General features: G+C 39.9%; 1 long non-coding RNA gene across 1 annotated transcript; it reads left to right on the top strand.

Moving 5' to 3' along the window:
• Window positions 1–5,678: 5,678 nt before the first annotated feature.
• On the top strand, window positions 5,679–6,679 carry LOC109136393 (uncharacterized). Its single transcript, XR_002041317.3, has 2 exons — window positions 5,679–6,310; window positions 6,507–6,679. It is a non-coding gene; the product is annotated as an uncharacterized LOC109136393 (long non-coding RNA).
• The last annotated feature ends 337 nt before the right edge of the window (window positions 6,680–7,016 follow it).

Below are 7,016 nucleotides of genomic sequence, written 5' to 3'. Positions count from 1 at the left end.
CCAACCAACTTAGCTAAACATGACTATGTATCGTTTATGGTGACCTACTTGGCATCCGAGTAGCGTTGTTCCGTCGAGAAAGTGCTCCTCGGGAAGCAAAAGGCTCGTTATCCTCCCGAGTCAAAAACTTCTCTATTAGCATCCCTTCGATCATCACGAAGTGCCCCAACTAGATTAGCCAATAAAATGGCTAAGAATTGCTTATTGGGACCTACTTGACATCTGAGTAGTGTCGTTCCGACAAAAGAGACCTCATCAGAAAAGCATGAGGCGTACTTGCCCTCTTGAGTCGAGAAACTTCCCGTAAGAACCTCCTCGGTAAGCACGAGGCTTGTTAGCCTCCCGAGTTGATAACTTCTTCAAAGGTACCTCCTCGGAAAGCACAGGTCTCATTAACCTCCCCAAGTGGAGAACATCTTAGTTAATATAGCTAAGTACATCATACATATCTATCTCGGGGAATTAGACAGCTCAACCCCCCCCCCCCCCAGTCAGTAAGACAATGAGCTTCTCTGTCTCACTAGATTACTCACCATTGAGCAACATTAACCAGGTACCACCCACTCTATTTTCCAGGAAAATAATGAGCTTCCCCTTCCCCACTAATAGATATAAGGTGATCATCTCACGTAATTACCGACACGAAAAGGTACTTCGACTCGGAAAAATAGGCGGCTCATTAGCCTCCTGAGTTGGGAGAGTATGTAACCCTCTCAGTCTCAACAGAGTGCTTGTGATTTAGCGAAATTCAGCTAAGTACTATCCATACGCCCACCTCGGGATTATAGGTGGGGCCATGCCCTTTCCAAGCCCCCACATTCATAACTCTCGGGCAGTCGGGAACTCACTCTTCCCAACTCGAGAAAGCAAGAAGACTGACTTGGGAAAACACAACTAGGTCCCCCTCCTAGCCAATCCGTTGCCTAGCTTAGCTCAGTAGCCACACATGTATACCCCTCAGGAAATATGGGGCTTCTCCCCAACTCGGGGATTAAGTATCTTCCAAACTCAGGAATTTCCCCCATGAGCCTCACCTAGCTCGGCATCGGAGAACAAAACATTTGGGGATCCCGCACATTAGGGTACCTAGAAGTAAGGCGCAATCTCGACCCTTCGACTCACGGGACCGACATGGTATTCCAGACCAAGAGACTCTCTTTGATTCCGCTGGACGACCGCTTCGAGAAGGAATGAGTCTGCTCTATCCGTTCATCCAGCATGGGGCTAATAACTAATTGCTTGAACCCATTAGCTGGTCCAATAAATACACTCGATGGAGGTATAATGGTGTTCGTCAGCCCCCCGAGTCAAAAACTTCTCCAATGGCATCCCCTCAGTCGTAGAGGAGCTCCCTGACCGACTTAGCGAAAAAATGGCTAAGTATCGTTTGTGGTTACTCGGCATCCGATTGTCGTTGTCCAAACAAATCAACCTCCTCGGCCTAACATGGGGCACATTAGACCCCCAGTCGAGTACATCTCCCACGGTACCTTCTCAGCCATGCAATACCCTATCACTTAGCAAAAAATAGCTAAGTGCAAACAAATCCTCTGCTAGCATGGGGCTCATTAGCCCCCCCAGTCGAGCAGATCTCCCACGGTACCTTCTCAGCCATGCTAGGAGTACCCTATCACTTAGCAAAAATAGCTAAGTGCAAACAAATCAACCTCCTTGGCCTAGCATGGGGCTCATTAGCCCCCCAGTCGAGCACATCTCTCGTGGTACCTCCTCGACCATGCTAGGAGTACCCTATCACTTAGCGAAAACAACTAAGTGCAAATAAATGAACCTACTTGGGAAAGATGGGGCTCACTAGCTCGCCCGAGTCGAGAAACTTCTTCATTGGCACCTCCTCGGTCATAAGATGAGCATCCTACTTAGTCGAAAAACAGCGAAGCATCGACAATTGGACCTACTCGGCATCCGAGTAGCGTCGTGAGACCTTCTCAAGAAACATTGGGCTCACTACCCCCCCCCCCCCTTCAAATCGAGAAGCTTCTTCATCAGCACCTCCTTGGTCAAAAGAGGAGCATCCTAGTTAGTCGAAAAACGACTAATTATGTATAATTAGACCTACTCGGGATCCGAGTAACATCACCTCCTCTGGAAGAAAGGCCCTCACTAGCCCCTCTGGACTCGAGAAACTCATTAATCGACACCTCCTCAACCATAAGAGGAGCGTCCTTTTAACTCCTCCAAGTCAAGAAACTTCTTCATTGGCACTTCCTCGGTCACAAGAGCGTCCTACTAACTTAGCCTAAAAACGGCTAAGTATTAGTAATTGGACCTACTCAGCATCCGAGTAGCGTTGTCAAACCTCCTCGGGAAACATGGGGCTCATTTGCCCCCCTGAGTCGAGAAACTTCTTCATGGGCACCTCCTCGGTCACAAGAGGGGTGTCCAACTAAATGAGTCCAAAAACGGCTAAGTATCAGTAATTATTGGACTAGTCGACATCCAAGTAGCATCGTGAGACCTCCTCGGAAAACATGGGGTTCATTAGCCCCCAAATCTAAAAACTTCTTCACTGGCACCTCCTCGGTCACTAGAGGAGTGTTCTACTAACTTAGCCCAAAAACGGCTAAGTATCAATAATTGGACCTACTTGCCATCTAAGTAGCGTCGTCAGACCTCCTCAGTAAACATGGGGATCATTAACCCCCCTCTAGTCGAGAAACTCCTTCATTGTCACCTGAGTCATAAGAGGACCGTCCTATTACCTTAGCTAGAAAACGACTAAGTATCTCTTATTGGTACCTAATTTGTAAGAGATCGTCGACTCATAATTCGGTCATGGAGGCCCTCATGTGCGATCCTATCGTTCAAGGACCCCTTTGGGAGTGACCAGCTCAGGGTGACCCTCTCGACTCGGGCATTGTTTCCTCGGCCCATGGAAATAACTCGGGATCAAGTCAGGAAAAAACTCGGGTAACATAACTTCCTCATGCTCAGGAATGAAGAACCACTCGGTCTAAGAGCCAACTCAGGATTTAGCACCCCTCGAGTCGGGAATGTTTCCAAAGGCACTTCGCAATATCGTAGATTCCAGATCAGCACCCTCCTGGAGTTTGTAATGTATAGCATTGCATCTCGCGCACCCGAGTACTTGCCTCGCACCATGAAATCACCGAGCTCAGCATCGACATGTCGGGATTAACATCCTCTTAGGTCGGGATTTACCTGATGCAGGGTGCGTCTAGCGCACTCGGATTTGTCTAGCGTGCCTTGATGCATTGAGCTCCTTATAGCGCGTTGTGCGTGCAGCACGAGCGCAGACATTAGCCTCTCAGTGCAACGTGATGGTGAATCCTAGCGCCAGTAGATTTTCTCCACTACGATCAGTCATGAGAATTCGTGGTCCCGCTCAACATCGGCAAAAATGCAATTACTATGTTCCACTAATCAGTCGCACTAAAAAGGACGATTTCCACTCCGATTACTTGGCGTGTGGCTAATTGTTTGGGCCCATTTATAGTGAAATTACTAAAATACCCTTGCTTATAAGGAAGATATTCCTCCACCAACCGAGAGCTGACTAAAATAGCCTTATTTATTGGAGGTCTCATCCTCTATAAATAGTGGTTGTCTCATCAGTCAAAGGTATTTAACTCTCACCTAAAAAAGCCACAATATCTCTCTCTACATTTACTCACTTTCTCTCTCTAGCTCAATCTCAACTGACTTGAGCGTCGGAGGGGGCTTTTCGGGAACACCCCCGGGCCAGTTTTTCATTGTATTTTGAAGGATTGTTGGAGACCTCTTCCTCAACTCTTCAGACGTTCTTAGGATTTTAAGACTCTCAACACTACAATCATCTTTGATAGTTTCTCGACAGAAACATTATCCAAGAGAAAACCTAATGAGATAGGAATCAAATTTCTCACACGACTTTGCTTCACTATAGATTTGATTGATACAAACTTCATAAACTTGAGCTATGAGTAACCGGATGTCATCCATAAGCGTATGGGATTGAAGTCATTGAACAGTTGACGACATTAATAGTCCTAAAATTATCAGCTTTTTCTAGATTACTAATGCCTAGCAAAAACAAAAAAGCAAACAATAACCATTACAAAGTGTGGTTGCTTCAAGGAAGCAAGCGTATAAGCAGAGTTCCGACTCCAATAATGGGTTGTTACTTTAACAAGTCTCATATAACCATTTAAATTGTTGTGCAATGTTGTCGATGTGATGTTGTGAACCATCAAAGTTTTTAATTGGAAAAATCTAGAAGGGTAACAACAACCACTTTATCCTGCTATTGTGACGATAAATGGTGAGCCATTATGTTGAAATTTTTTGTGGCACTAATTTCATTGTATGATTCCATTCCCTGAGAGGGAAAAAACCTTTTAAATAGAGTTTGAAGTAAAATGTTTGGAAATACAACCTTTCGTTATTTTCAAAGATCCATCATTAGAAAGACTAACCTAAGGAAGTAAGGGCTAATGTCCTTGCTAATAAGTGAAAAACATATTAAGATAATTGAGTGATAGATGAACCGATGAAGCATTTTTCTTTTTGATTTGTGGGCACTGGAGAAAGAAAAGAAAATTACAAGCTTTTAAATTTTAGTTAGACTACGGTTGCAGACCTAGGCTATGTTCAGTTCACCTGAAATTTTCTGATCTGAACTTATCTGATCTGATCTGATCTGATCTGAACTTATTTTTTCTGATCTGATCTGATCTGAACTTATTTTTTCTGATCTGATCTGATCTGATCTGATCTGATCTGATCTGATCTGATCTGATCTGATCTGATCTGATCTGATCTGATCTGAACTTATTTTTTCAACAAGATCTTATCTTTTTAAAATATATTATTACTATTATATTATTACTTTGTAAATCATTATTATGCAATACATTATAAGATCTTCTTTATAGTGTTACTATTATTATCATTTTATTTCTATTACAACTTTTATACAACTTTTATTATTAATAATAATTATTATTATTATCATTATTATAAGAACAACAATAATAATTATAATCATAATTATTATTATTACTAAAAATAATTATATAACTCAAGTCATTATTTTATAAGAGCACTTATACAATGTTTCACACTTTCCCTTAAAAAAAAGTTTCACACTTGAGAAGTCGGCAAACTGAACTCTTTTTTTTCCATATAAAATAGAACAAGATATACAAACAACTATGACTTGAGCAAAAAATAAATAAATATCGTGCAACTTCAAATAGCTAGAGAGATTTGGAATTCGGTAAGAAGAGGTATACCGAATCTAAATTTATAATTTGTATGTCACACTTAGCTTATTTTGAAATGTAATCCGAAATTAGTAGTTTCGTTGTCATGAATTTGAGATATCATATTTTATATATTTCTTATTTTTGCGTCAATCTTATGTTCTTAACATGTGGCTTTTAATTTTCTATTATTTAATAACAACAAAATAACTTAATATAATAATAGCAATGACATTTATAATGGTAACAACAAGATTAATAATAATTACCAATATTAATAATTAATAAGTACAACAACAACAATAATAATAATTCTTTTGAACAAATGTACTAGTAAATAATAATACCCCCTTTGTATTTTTTTATCTTTGTCACTTAGAATCTTGACACTATTCACAATTAGAGATAATCTTTTAGATTTTTCTTAATATATAAGAAAAAAATAGTCATGTGGGGTCTTGTTTGATTCGTCTCAATGAGTACTTTATTAATATTCAATTATTATAATTTTTATTAATATGTAGTGAAAGATATTTAATAATAATAATTTTTAAATATAAGCATGATATGATCTGAACTGATCTGATCTGATCTGGCTGATCTGATCTGATCTGATCTGATCTGATCTGATCTGAACTTATTTTTTCTGATCTGATCTGATCTGAACTTATTTTTTCTGATCTGATCTGATCTGATCTGATCTGATCTGATTAGATCTGAAATAAGCAAAAATAAGGTGAACTGAACATAGCCCTAGAAGGGGACTTAAGGGTACAGTTGTACCCCCAAATTAAAAAAAAAAATCAGTTAAAAAAACTTTAAAAAATAAAAAAATTCATGCAAGGCAAGCAGGCACGCGTTTCATTTTTTCTCTCAGACTCCTCTCTCTTCAGTCTCGTTTCTCTCTCCTCTCTCTCACACCTGATACCAGCGATTCAGCGAAGTACGAACGACCAATACCGAGAATCGACTTTCGACGAAACCAGTGAGGGGCGCCTACGCTTGAGATTCGACTTCGCCAAATCGCCAGACGCCGGTTCGACTTCTTCGGCTTCTCGAATCGTGACCCATACATCAATCCGAAGCTTGTAAGTTGTTAGCTTATACTTCTATGTTTTAATTTTAGATTTTTCAACCTTTCTGAGTTTATATATGTTAGATTCTTAAATTAATTGAATATTTAGATGTAAATTGTTGAATTTGGACATTGTTGATTAATTAGTTAGGGTTTGCTTATTGAAATTTGAAATTGAATTTGATAATTAATTTTATGAATTCCATTAGGATGAAGATATCATTGCTCGATTTCAAATTATGAAGGCTCGTAGGATGCAATTGTAATTTTAGTTTGAAGTTCAATCTTATGCATTTTTTTAACAAAATTGGTTGTATGACTATGGATATTTTAGTTGTAAGACTTATGTATTGAATAATTTTAATGAAACTTTTTTCTACTATTTTTGTGTTAGTTGTACGTCAGTAACTCTGTATCCCCAGATTCAAATTCATGGGTCCGCCACTAAGTTAGAGTGTCCATATCATAGGCCTTTCGAACATATTTCCTTGCAACTTTCTTACATTTGGAAAAAGGTGAAGCTGTTTTTTTCAATTTACTTTTGTTTGATTTGTAAGGGGATTTGTTAAACATCACCCCACAATTATTTAAAATCGCCCCAAATTCATTTTTATAGACCATTTTACCGTTTCCTCTTTTCCACACCACCCACCACCGCCACCACCACCTCGTACATCTCCACCACCACATGCGACCTCCACCACCATCACCACCTCCTA

This window comes from Beta vulgaris, chromosome 3 (genome assembly GCF_026745355.1).
Source record: "Beta vulgaris subsp. vulgaris cultivar EL10 chromosome 3, EL10.2, whole genome shotgun sequence".
Lineage (NCBI taxonomy): Eukaryota > Viridiplantae > Streptophyta > Magnoliopsida > Caryophyllales > Amaranthaceae > Beta > Beta vulgaris.
Note: the sequence above shows the minus strand (reverse complement) of the source record. Positions and strands in the feature narration are given on the sequence as shown.